This window comes from Coenobita brevimanus, chromosome 18 (genome assembly GCF_032717465.1).
Source record: "Coenobita brevimanus isolate Jiangsu-jjx chromosome 18, ASM3271746v2, whole genome shotgun sequence".
Lineage (NCBI taxonomy): Eukaryota > Metazoa > Arthropoda > Malacostraca > Decapoda > Coenobitidae > Coenobita > Coenobita brevimanus.
Window position 1 is genome coordinate 2,418,179 of NC_136971.1, and position 13,504 is coordinate 2,431,682.

Consider the following 13,504-nt stretch of genomic DNA (forward strand, 5'->3'; position numbering starts at 1 on the left):
AGAAGTGAGCGTGACAGTATACAGTACAGTGGTTGTGACACAGTAGAAGTGGGTGTGGCACAGTAAACTGGGTTTGTGGCACAGTAGAAGTGGGTGTGACAAAGTAGGAGTGGACGTAACACGGTAGAGGAGGGTGTGACACAGTAGAAGTGGGTGTGACTTAGTAGAATTGGGTGTTACACAGTAGAGGAGGGTGTGATACAATAGAAGTGGGTGTGGCACAGTGAGCCAAGGTGTCCACGTCAGATAATCACAAGACCCGGTGGAAGTGGTGGTACACACCCTCTTCCCTCCGCCCTCCCCCCCCCCACCGATCCACCACCTTTTCCCTCATCCCCATCCCCTCGACCACCTCTCCCCCATTCCTATCGCCCGGCCCGCACACCCCCTCACTGCTCTCATCTTACATAACGTCAGCTAGAAGGTTCTGGAAGCCGAAGTTACGCCTTGAATTTTGTACTCATCGCGCCCCATTAGTTTTGTGCGAAATTCTGTAGATTGTTGTTAATGGCGATTGTGAGAGAGTGAGGAGCAGGTGGGGAGACAAACCATCTGGTAGGGCGCCAATAGTAGATTCTCCCCTCCCACCCTGTCTCCCTAGTCCCCACGTGACGTCACTGAGAAGGGAGTGAGAAAGGGGGTTGGGGGCTTTGTGCAGGGTACGGTATTTTATCGTATAAGATTATCTATACCATATTATATCCTTCATCGCTGGCCGGTCAGACTCTTCAACAAAGCATGTTCCTCCAGTGCCTCTGTTCACCCAGTTCTACAGTTGGGAACCTGGATGTAAAATAAATTACTACATGTCGTGTTCAAGGGGAAAGATTGTGACCTGGTTTTAATTGATCGTGTGCCTTAGTGACCCAGTTTTCTTCATTGTTTTTTGACTCTGATGAAGTCAGATGTACTTGTGGAGAATATTTTAGTTACAGAATTATGTAAGGTTTTGCTGACGCTCTTCCTTCAGATCTACAATATTTTCGTGCGAATACGGCTCGTCTGTATACTAAATGTCAATATATCTTAGCATGCACTAACCATAATCTTGGATCGCTCCATATGAGCACACTACAGGACTCTTAATTCGTGACTGTTATTGTCCACTTCATGAAGTATAAGCTGTAATGTCTTTGTTTCACATCCAGTCCTTTCATCAGCAAAAATTTAAATTCAGGATAATGTTATAGTTTTGTCGAATTTGTCAGTACTAATTTGCTATTTTGTGTTACTGTATCATGACTGATAATTGACACATTACGATATTACTTGGCAGTGTGAGGAGTTACGGTACCATGTAAGAGTTTTTTTTTTTTTTTTCTCCAAGTCAGTCACAGTATATTCCTGGTGTAGCGGCAAAAGAAGGCATTTTTAAGTTGTACGTAGATTGTGACACCTGAAGCTAATACTTGCATTTCAGAGTGTATAAAATTATTGAACACTATTAGTTCCTTGTCGTGGCGCTCTTCGTTTGGCTGGGACTTTTTCTGTGTAACATAAGCAAGCTTCACCAGAGCAGCTCCACGACCTCAGGACAGTTTAATCCTTAAGCAGGCTTTGAATGTTCTTGCTGAAATAATGATATTTTGCATAACGGGTTACGTAACAACTGAAATCAGAAATTCATGGAATAGACTTAAACTTTCAGTCTTTCTGGATGCTGAGAGAATGCTGAAGGTGGTACTTGAGTTCTTTCAGCTGTATGTACTACATATGATTGAAACTCGTAACTTTTACCATGTCGTACCTAATATGCCATCCACCGTACCGGGGACATGTGAATTGGACTGAGGCTACATCACGTGCCACCAAGGGAGCCACATGAGATGCAGTTGGCACGAGGAGCTGAGTATGTAACGCATGTTAAATCACCTCCTACCATTTTGACATTTGTTATGAGTTTTAACATTTTTTAGGTTCCTGTGACCCGCTCAGCCGAATAAAGTCGTCTGGCGGCTGTTGAAATAAAATACTCTTCGCCTTGAGAGAGTTGATAGTGATAGAATTAGCATCAGACACCAATAAATCAGTATAAACTGAATTAAATGGTCTGGCATCAACCAGATTAAAATACTAGAGTTGCCCTGATATTGATAAGGTTAAGACGTGATATTATCAGAATACTGTATCGGTGACGTAAAGTTTATTACTGCAGATACATTCCAGTCGTTATTATTAAAAACGTTTTTCGAGTTCTAGGTACAGTATTAGTAAAAAAAACAGTAGTAGCGAAGTACCCCCCCCCAAAAAAAAAAAAAAAAAAAATGTCCACCCCATTACTTAGAAGTGAGTCAGGTACTGTATCATACTGTGCTACATTTTAAAATTATTATTTACTAGTACCTGAGTAGTCATTCTTCTCGGGGGAGGCAAGAGTAGCATCGTGGTGAGCGATTGTGTGGTGATGTGCCAACACAACAGCAGCGGCCAGTGACGTCACTGTATAGGTGGAGAAGGAGGGCAGACACCAGGGTAGGAGAAGAACAGGAATTGTGGGGGAAACAAACCCCGCCCCAAGTTCTAACAGCATGCAGCCTACACCAAACAGTTTCTGTTTCACCTACTTAACCCTCATTATCTAACTCCTTCATTAACCACCTTATTAAAAAAAATCGCAGTTACCACACACTTGTACACTACTGTCTCATTTATTCTGCCTAATTATCTCTTCCTGCAATATTCATATACATAGCTTCTTCCCTCCAAATCGGTTGAGTGGCTGTTAGTTGTGGTGGTGGTGGGTTGTAAAGGGAATTAAGTATAGGAGTGGCAGTGCGGTATGTTGGGTACGATGAGTAGGCTAGGCTACGTAACGTGCTCGTTGGTGGGGTAGGTCAGAAGAGAGTCTTCGGCTTTCAGCCGGTTAGTTGGCAGCAGAACTTTGCTACTGGACCGGCTGACGAGTGAACCACATTACATTTCCAGTGGAGTGATAGGTTCCAGAGATTGTAAATCCAAGGGTTTTGTGACGCTGAAATCTGGATCGGTTAAATTTTAACACAAAACGCTCGACCTTGTAGTCTGGGTTAAAAGTTGGAAGAACTGCGACTTGTTTCTTAAGACCATATTATAGGCATTCAGTTACTCACTCTTCACATTTAATTTGTGTACTTATGTACACAGTTTGCATTCGGCCATGGTTTCTTTTACGTCTTTTGCCCTGTACCTAGTGTGAAGATTGTAAATGTACACAGTAACTCATAACAAGAAATCTACCCTGCATAGTTCCATAATACACAGCCTTTATGCGTTCATTTGCCATACCATGACCTTATCTTTTTGTACGGATGAAAGTGGACAAGATTCCCTCTCGTATATATTTAACCCTAACCTAATCAGCGCCTTGACGCGCGTACTCACAGATCAATTGTACTATATACTGTTATGATAAAGGTTACGCGTGTGTAGGTAATAACTCTGCCGAATGTTTGTTAGTAGGGATTTTGGGGGTGTGAAAATGTGGAGTGTACTCTAGTATTTTTTTTACGTCATTGGTGAATAATTGTTGTAGGCTCAGGTCCAGGTCACAAGCGGTCAGATTTGCAGTAAGTGTTTTCTGAACGTTCAATAACGTTAAGGCGGATAATTGTACAGTACTAGTTTTCCACGTGGTGGACACTTTAAGGAGGGGATAAAAATCTTACATTAATTTTGATTTTGTAATTTATTTATTTAAGAATCTTAGCTTATATGTCCATCACCACATCGATTCTAAGTTCGGTGTTCTTAGCTTTGTTGTCTATCATTGCATTGATTCTGATTTATTCTCCTATAGGTGAGGGACCCCAGACTACAAAGCATATATCAGGTTTGGTTGCAGAAGTCTTTTAGTGTAGGTATTGGAATGGGAATATGTCCTCAATACTTCATATTTCCCGAACCGACCAAGACCTTTAGTCATCTAATTAAACGTATCCAAACCTAACTTTATCAAAATAAAAGGTAGCCAAATCCAGTCTAACCTAGCTTAGCCATACTTGACTTGACCTGGCCTGACCTCACCTAACACTGCTTGACATGACCTAGCCTAGCCTTTTTTGACTGTACGTTTAAACAAACACTGCTTGGTATGACCTGACCCAATGACCTAACCTAACCTAACCCAGTGTAACCTCCCCCAACAGACTGACCTAACCTAACACACCCCTAGCATTTTGGCAAATTCTTCAATGAGAGAAGCAATTACTAATTTCGGGCACAATTGTATCCCACGATATACGTAGCGATAATGTAGTAGTAGTGGTAAATAATCGTAAACTGATCATTATATAGTGTGAGCACCATATCAGTAACCGGGGTGGACACATAGTTCCCTTCTGTATACGGTTTAGCACCACCGTCCTCAGCCAGGCAGCCCTAGTGGGACAGGTGAAGGGTAGGTTAGGTTAGACAAGATTAGGTGGATATTGGTAATTTTGCCTGGGAAGCACATTGAACATATTTCCAAGAAAAACCTTTGGTTAGTTTTGAAACGATGGGGCGAGCGTCGTTCCTGGCTGGCGTTCCCGCTGGTCGTGCTAAGCTGTAATACAGAAGGGAAGTATGCAACCGGGACGCATATTCCCGAAGTCTGCTGCCTTTCGACACCCGACCCGGTTTAGATTAAGTTAGGATAGGGTAGGTTAGGTAAAGTTTCTCCAGGTACTTTTTGACGGGAAATACACTGAGAACAGTTGCAAGAGAATCATGTGAGCTACGACCCGAGCGTCACCCACATCTCAAGTTTCTCTCAAAAGTGTCGAATAGCAATAGACGTCGGGAATATGCAACCGGGACACCTGTGCTTGTGATGCTTTTGCACACGCAATACCCCTAAAGGCCAGACTTACTGATTTTCAAGGTTCCATCATCTTTGTTATGGGAGATATGGTAACAGCCTTGAAAGCATGTTCAAAAGCCTGCAGGTATTAATGGCTGCCCCAAACTGTACTTTTTCATGAATATCCAATAAAGTCGTTCAGTACGGTTTCTATTGCCAGACTCTTTTACTCAGATTCGGAGATGCATATTATGAAGGGTGTACTAGTAATCCCTGTCATTTAGTCAGTCACCCATGCAGAGAACCAGACATTCATTGTCATTCAGTGCTGCAGTGTCTTGCTTGATGCCAAAAATATAAGTGACGGCAGAAATGCTAAACCTCCGACCCCGACAGGCCACTTCAACACTGACGGTCTGACCTCCCACGCTCCGCTTCATCACATTGCCTCCCACACCCCTCTTAACCACAGTTCCCTCCCACACCCCTCTTAACCACAGTTCCCTCCCACACCCCTCTTATCCACAGTTCCCCCCCCCCCCACACACACACAATGCTTCCCTTTCTGCTTCCCGCCCTCGAACACCACTACTCACTCTCATCCAAATCTCCACCTCCTCCAACATCGCCATCACCCATTTGTGTCCACATCCCCTCCATCCCCCCTTCCTTCCGTATCACCATCACCTGCTCCATTCTTCCTCCGTCCGTCCCTCCCTTATCAAAATAACAAACTTTCATATGTACCTACTCCTCCTTCTCCCTCACCCATTTACATTCATATCCCTCCCTTCTTCATCACCATCACTCACATTCATCCACATAATTCCCCTTTCCCCTTCACCCCTAACCCACCCATATATACATCTTCTTCATACCTCCCTCACTCACACTCCTATCCACTTCTTTCATCCTTCCTTCATTTTGTAATCCCTCACCCACTCCCATATCTACATCTCCCCCCCTTCTCTCCCTCCTACCACCCATCCTCATCCTCTCTCTCTCTCTCTCTCTCTCTCTCTCCCATCTTCATCTTCCCTTCCCTCGCCTATCACTCTCATCCACACCTCCCATCCTTCTGCCCCCATTCTCTTCCAGTCTCCCCGTGTTTACTTTTGCCTCCTTATTCCCCTGACCCCACCCCAACCCCCCCTCACGTCTGTACACCCCCTCCTCCCCCGTCTTATATTTGCTTGCTACGCTTGCCTCTTTCTTCATCCTCCCTTTCACTTCTTAACCACCTTTCACTTCACCGTCTTCCCTCCTTCCCCTGCACTTCATCAACATTGAAGAATTGTCTTTCAGTTAAGAAACCTGCTCACCAAAATTACAAAACCATAAATAACGAGGATAAAAACTTGCTCACCAAATTTACAATGCCACAAATAACGAGGATAAAAACCTGCTCACCAAATGCCACAAATAACGAGGAGGATAAAAACCTGCTCACCAAAATTACAAAACTGCAAAATAACGAGAATAAAAACCTGCTCACCAAAATTACAGTGCCACAAATAACGAGGAGGATAAAAATATATATCAGCCTTCGCTGAAATGGTAAAAGGTTAATACGACGTAAGACAAATCTTGAAACGCATATTACTAACATCAGTAAAACAAACCCAAAAGAATTTTTCAGTTACGGTATATCAGAAGTAAGAAGATGGTGACACCAACAGTAGGTCCACTATAGTTTCAGCGAATGGACAGCATACCATACGATCTAGATTGCTAAAATTCTTAACGCATCCTTTGTATCAGTATTTACCATAGAAAATTCGTGTTAGATTCCTTCGGCTTCCACCGTACATGTAGATGAAGGTAAAGAACAATGAGTGATATGATGAGTGAGAAGGATGTACTGTTTATGATTAATAAACTGAAGACCAGCAAAACACTCGGACCTAACAAAATATCTCCAACAATCATCAAGCAAGTGAAAAATGAATATCGAAACCATTTGCTCAAATTATTTGATATATCACCAAGAAGTGGCACTGTACCACAAGAATGGATACTTGCTAATGTAACTCAGTATTCAAAACAGGCAGGTAATCAAAACCCGGAAATTACGGTATCTTTCAGTTAACTGAACATCAGTAATGTGCAAAGTTGTTGGACACCATAATTAGCGAAATAAACATTTACAACAAATTAATCTCATTACTACCTGATAGCACGGATTCAAGAGTAACTGATCATCATTTAATATTTTCCTTAACTTGTTCAGGTATATCATTGATATGTGTGATAAAGCCAAATCTGTTAATATAATCTATCTCAATTTCCAGAAAGTATTAGATAAATTTCCTCATAAGAGAATTTTTGAGAAACAGTCTATGGTATCAGAGGCAGTGTTCAGAAATGGACTGAAAATTGGCTAACAGAACGTCAACAGTAGTAATTAACTGTTTGTCTGCGATGTGTTTCTCTTAGCTAACGAAAGTCGTTTAGTATTAATAAATAAATTAATTAACAGAAATGTTCTCATTTCCTGTTCTGAGTTACACATGGTAGTTTTTAAGCTTTTGAACACATTTAGTTCCTTTGAGCTGAATGAAATCATGTGAAGTTAATTAATATGGTAAAAAAAAAATCTTGTGCTAATGACAGGAAAACAATAGAAAGAAAAATTAATATACAGAGAATGGCAAGACACAAAATATGATTAAGGAACGAATTGTTTATTATCCGAATGGAAAACAGAAAAGTGGCATAGGAAAGGAAGTAGAAAATAAATGAAAAAATGAAGTGAAAGAGTAAATGGTAAGAAGTAAAACGCGATAATTATGAACAAAGAATCCCTGATTGCTCAAGACCGCAGCAAAGTACGAGTTCCGCCACTATCTGAGAGGTTCACTTTCACCCGTCACACTCAAACGTGCCAAGGATCACCCACTATCATGACTCGCATGCGCACTCCTATGTAATGCTTTACATTCATCATATCCTCACCCCTGTATACCATCACCCTCCAACCTAGCCACTCCATGACCTACCCGTCACCATAACCCACCCACCCACCCACTCCACCATAACACACCCACCCACCCATCTCCACCATAACACCCATCCATCCTTCTCCACCATTACACCCATCCACCTCCACCATAACACCCGTCCACCCATCTCCACCATTACACCCACTCACCCACCCATCTTCGCCGTAACACCCACCCACCCACCCACCCATCTCCACCATAACCAGCCAGTCCATCCACCTATCTCCACCATGACCCACCAATCACCCCACCCACCCACACCATTACGAATCTACCCACCTACTGTACATCATCACCCCCCCATCATACACACTACTTGACCTCACAGACCTACTGTCATATATATATATATTAGTTATTGTTTGCATCCAGCTGTGAACATTTGCTAGACAGCCATTTTCTTGAAACCCGGCAGTCTTCTCATGCATCATCCCATCAATATTTAATGGCAAGTCTAATCTAGAAAGCCATGATAACGCCAGTTGACCTCACGAGTCACCGCTGACACGGAACCGTCCATATTGAAACATACTATAACAATCACATTAAGGACTGGTAGTAGCGGCTGTTCTTAGGTCACATCAGTGGGTGTTGTGTAGGTTCTTAGGTCACATCAGTGGGTGTTGTGTAGGTTCTTAGGTCACATCACTGGGTGTTGTGTAGGTTCTTAGGTCACATCACTGGGTGTTGTGTAGGAAAAGCTGAAACTTTTAACGAATTTCGGATCCATAGTCTGTTCTCAACCCCAGCCTTAAGTCACACTCATAATCATGTTATCCTGTAGCATTTGAGTTAGCCACCACCTTCCTTTCTTTTATTTCTTGATTTGTTTACCTAGTGATAATTTGCTAGTTGTGCTTTTCGAGTATGGAATCTGAAGAATGGTTTTGTTTTGTTTTGACTGCTTGGCTGGTTTTATTGCATCGAATGCCAGAATTTTAGGGGGGGGGGGAAAGGTTTTGACTTTTTAAAAGTGGATTATTTTAGGAATGTTTTTTTGGTGATAACTGCTATTAAGACTGGAATTGTTAAAAATGGATTTGACTGGTTTTATGAGTGAAAAGAATAAGCTTTATAGGATGGCTCTTAATTCTCTCAGTAGTGACGTATTTTTAGCGGCGGCAATGGCTTTGCTGTTATGATGAGTGTGTCTGGATTTAGTGTGTGTTTACAAAATATTTCTTGAATACTTTATCAGATTGGGATCAAAATAGGTTCATACTGTACATATGTGTGGGTCTGAGAAGAGGTGATTCGATATTGGAAGTGAAATTTGGACCCAGTAGAAGGACAAGTCAAGATTGAGAGCAGTGGAAATGGGGTATGTGAGAGGAGTATGTGGAGTTACATGTCGGGACACACAGACAAATTAAGAAGTGAAGGAGTGTTGTGGCGATGTGAATGTGATTGAAAACATTAATATAAATACTCTGATTTGGTTTGGCCATACATAGAGGATGAAGTGAGATGCTGACTGGAAGTGTGTGAGTGAGGTGAAGGGGGAGGGGGAGATATGAGAAGATGGAGGGATGAAGTTGGGAGCTGTGTGAGAGGGGTACGTGTGAGCTGGTGGGAAGGCAGTGAATTGGACAGTGAGAGTTGTTTTTGACCACCTCTTGTAAGATCAAGGCGTCTGTCTTTAGACAGGTAGATAGATAGATCAAAAGTGAAAGGTCACAAGTCAAGGTAAAAATTCGGGCACGGCGTCGCAGTGCTGCCTGAGCACTTTTGATCCACTTTATTTGCTCCTCACCACCACTTAACAACATGAGGTGTGTCGTAACCACTCCTACCCTTCACAGTTAACAACCTTCTTTAAATCACAGTTCATCGAAGGCATTCATAATAAAAATTTCCTGTTAAACATCCTTTCGCCGTTTCAAGGCCTTCCATGAAAAATTAAAGGTAACAGGTGTTTGATTACCTTTACATGGAGATAGATGACCTATTACAAACGCCAATATATCGAAACTCGCCATGGCTAAGTACACTAACTTCTCCAGTATTGCGGGTCCGTTTCAAGGACTTCCAATGAATCGTTATTTATTGCCATACTTCGATTACCTTTATCGTGGCCGTAATGATACCAGTGGGTGTGGTAGTTTCTTTTCCCCGTACTCTCATTGGTTAACCCCATCAATCCAGTGACGTGTTGTATTGATGTATCTTTGCTACCTCCACACGATTATATTCAACTTCCAGGAGACCGATCGTAATCAGAGGGTAACTTATTACTGTACCTAGCATCTCCAGGGCCAAAGTTTCTTCATAGCTTATAAAGAAGACCAGTGTGGAGTAACCATGAATAAAATTAAAATTATTCATGGGATTGAAAGAGTTAAGAAGGCCCCCTCAACACCTCTTCCATATCAGTTTGTTTCTGCATATTGTACGTTGTTAGTCTTGTACACTATACCACTGCAAACTGTGTTGATAGGTATGTTACAAACAAGAGTACACTGGCGAACAGCGTATATTGTTGAGAAGTTGCGAGGGAGCTGCCTGTGCCCATGTGAATGACACTTCATGTAATGTACTGAGAGAGAGAGAGAGAGAGAGAGAGAGAGAGTTATGCTCCTGATTGAACCCTTCAATCCGAGAGAGTTAGTTATGCTCGTTATTTGACCCTTCATACTATTGTTCTTCTGATATGAGTGATCCGAGAGAGAGTTATGCTGTAGAGCTCAGTGAACCTTTCCCAGCGCTTTCCCACAGCATCCGATAAAGTGTGGGTGTGGTGTCTTGTGACGTAAAAGGACTCCCTCGCAGCCCAGCCAATAACGAGGCCAGGGAGATATGTTGCGTCATTCTTCCCGCATGGGTTTCCATGCAGCCTTATTTTCATTCATCGTAATGTTACTGTTTTGCATTACAGTATTTTCCGCGTCATCCAGTCATGATAAACGAACATTGAGGACCATAATTATGTAACATTAATTAATGTGGATACCGAGATCATAACAGTGTAGGGGGGATGAGTTCAGTGTAACAGTGTGCCACTTCATGGGAATTTCCCTGTTCTATGGGAGAAACAAGGGTATGTGGGGTGTCTTAGGATTGAAATATTCTTGGGAATTTTGTGAGAATTTGAATAAATTTGTGGAATACAGAGAAAATGGGAGAAACTCCAGTACTGTGCCCCTTGCTCCGTCACGGCGTTACCTCAATGAGCTCTAATCGTTCAAAGGAATTAGAGTGACAGTTTTATTTATTTTTTCAATATGAGTGGTGAAAAGAAGACATACTCTCAGAGGTATCGACATGTATGGAAGCATGACGCCCGATTCAGAGGTAAACAAACATGAAACAAAGTAAAATACGAAAGTGCTAGTTAACACAGTCTCGAGGGGTTTCCCTGTGATGAGTAAAATCGTCTGGCGTTAGCCATAGTTAAATACGAAGAGGCGTCCGTGAGGCAGAGTTATGAAGATAATCTTTAATAGCGATACCAGGTATCGTAGGAATGTGAGGATTAAGCCCATATATAATTTCTCTGCCGTCGTCCCTAGAACAGTTACTTTTTCATGCAAATTTTCCAGTGCTTTGCGGCGTGAAAATTAATATACCGGTAGTTGTGTCGGAATTTATATTTTATATTCAGGCACTTTTTCCATTCATCTTTATGGTCAGTGTTTTAGTTTGTAATGTAACCCAATATAACCCCTAAATGTAACCGATTTATTACATTAGTTGGTTCACTGAAAGCGGTGATGAGAAATAGGGAGGTGAGTATGGAAGTTAAGAAGTCACTGCATGATAGTATTGTGATCCCTAACCTGACGTATGGAAGCGAGGCGTGGACCTTGCTAGAGGGGAATAAGTCAAGAGAGAGCACTGGAAATGAGTTACCTGAGAGGAGCATGTGGAGTGACATGGAAGGACAGGTTGACGAATGAAGAAGTGAAAGAATGTTGTGGGGTGGATGTGGATGTAATTAAGAAAATTAGGAGAAATACACTGAGGTGGTTTGGACAAGTGGAGAGAATGAAGAATGAAAGACTGACTGAGAGTGTGTATGTAGGTGAAGTGGAGGGAGGGGGAGACAGAGGATGAGGTAGAGGGATGGAGTTGAGAGGTATATGAGGGAGGGGGGAGTGAGTTGGGGTGAAGGCAGTCAAATGGTGGGTGACAGCGACTTGGAGGCGTTTTGTCTGTGGCCACCCTTTGCGGGATTAGGGCGTCGGGCTATAGATAGATAGATAGATAGTTTAATACCTCGTTCACAGGATGGCTTCAGCTTGTGGTGGGAGATGCTACAAAGGCTCACTGCAAGATCCGTGGTGCAATTGTTCAGGCTCACATTAAATCTGTTACTGGCCATTGTGAAGGAAAAAAAAAAAAAAGAATATATCAGTGCAAGTAACAGTAAGGTTCATCCTCAAGTACAGATTCAGTAGCTACGGCCTGCTCCTGCAATACAAGATCCAACTAAGGTTGCTGAAAAATTGGCTGTGTATATAACAGATCACCCAGTAGGGTCCTAGGGGAAATTGTGGCTGAACTAGACAAGAACTCAACCTCTTCAAAACGTCATCATGCATAGAACAAAGTGTGCAAGATTACGTAGAAATGTAATTGCCCCTGGTATTTCAAAAAATCTAGGAAAGGATATAGTAGACCAATATTAGTTTTTTGGTAGATGAAAGCACAAATGCAGCAAAGGTTTCATGCTTATCTCAAACAGCACGATATTACAGTGCTTCCAAAAGAGAAATAGTCATCACATTTTATCGTTTGGTTCCACTTGGAGACCGCTCAGCCGACTCACTGTACAAAACTATAAAATCTATAATGAAGACAAATTGGCAGTTGACAAACTGGTTGAAATAGGATGTGATGGGGCTAATGCCTTTACTGGTCGGAACCATTCTCGAGTGACCATGTTACAGGAGGATAAGCTTAACTTCACAGTATTAAGATGGGTGTGCCCATGATAAAATAACTAAAAAAGAGATATTTTTAGTTATTTTATCATGGGTGTGCCGTTCACTGCATTTAGCAGCCAACAGGACTGCCTACGATACTGACATGGTGAGAGAAACACATAGTCGGTTTTCAAACAGCTCTAAAAGAATAAGCTCCTACAGAGAAATATACATAGTTCTAAACGAAAGCAATACACCAATTAAAGTGCCAGGGTTAGCCACAACTCGGTGGTTAGCACGACTGGAAGCAATGACAGACCATAAACCAATGGGATGCCCTCAAACTTCATTATGAGATGGCTGTGCCAACTGAACGTTGCAGAGTTGCTATATGATGTATATAGAAACCCAGAAAATAAATTGTACATGCCGTATACAAGGAAATTGCTGAAGAAGGTAGTTAAAGTTAATACACTTTTCCAAGCAGAGAATGCTGACGTCACTAAGCTCTCACGTGATTTCAGAAAGAAGGGCTTAAATATCCATGCAAGACACTGAGAAGCTACCTAATTTAAGGTTTTCAGGTTATCTGATTCCACTTAAATCAGTTGACTTTGGGTATGAACTTAACACTGCTCTAATTTACATCAAAAACAGATGCAAAAAATTTGCAGTTAATTTAATTACTGAAGTGCAAGCTGACCTTCCAGACAACATTGACACATTACTCATGTTCAAATACTTCCATCCAAGTACTGCAGTTCTCTATATAAAGAATCTCACATTTTGCAGCTATACGCCGGAATATAATGAAGGACATGGATGAGTTAGAAAATGAATGGACTTCCGTAAGTACAGAACAGTGGCCACAGTCATGC

At 42.0% G+C, this 13,504-nt stretch overlaps 1 protein-coding gene across 4 annotated transcripts in view; it reads left to right on the forward strand.

Annotated features, from left to right (window-relative positions):
- The window catches only part of Alas (5-aminolevulinate synthase), a 100,562-nt gene that overhangs the window by 48,821 nt on the left and 38,237 nt on the right, over positions 1 to 13,504 (forward strand). The window lies entirely within an intron of this gene.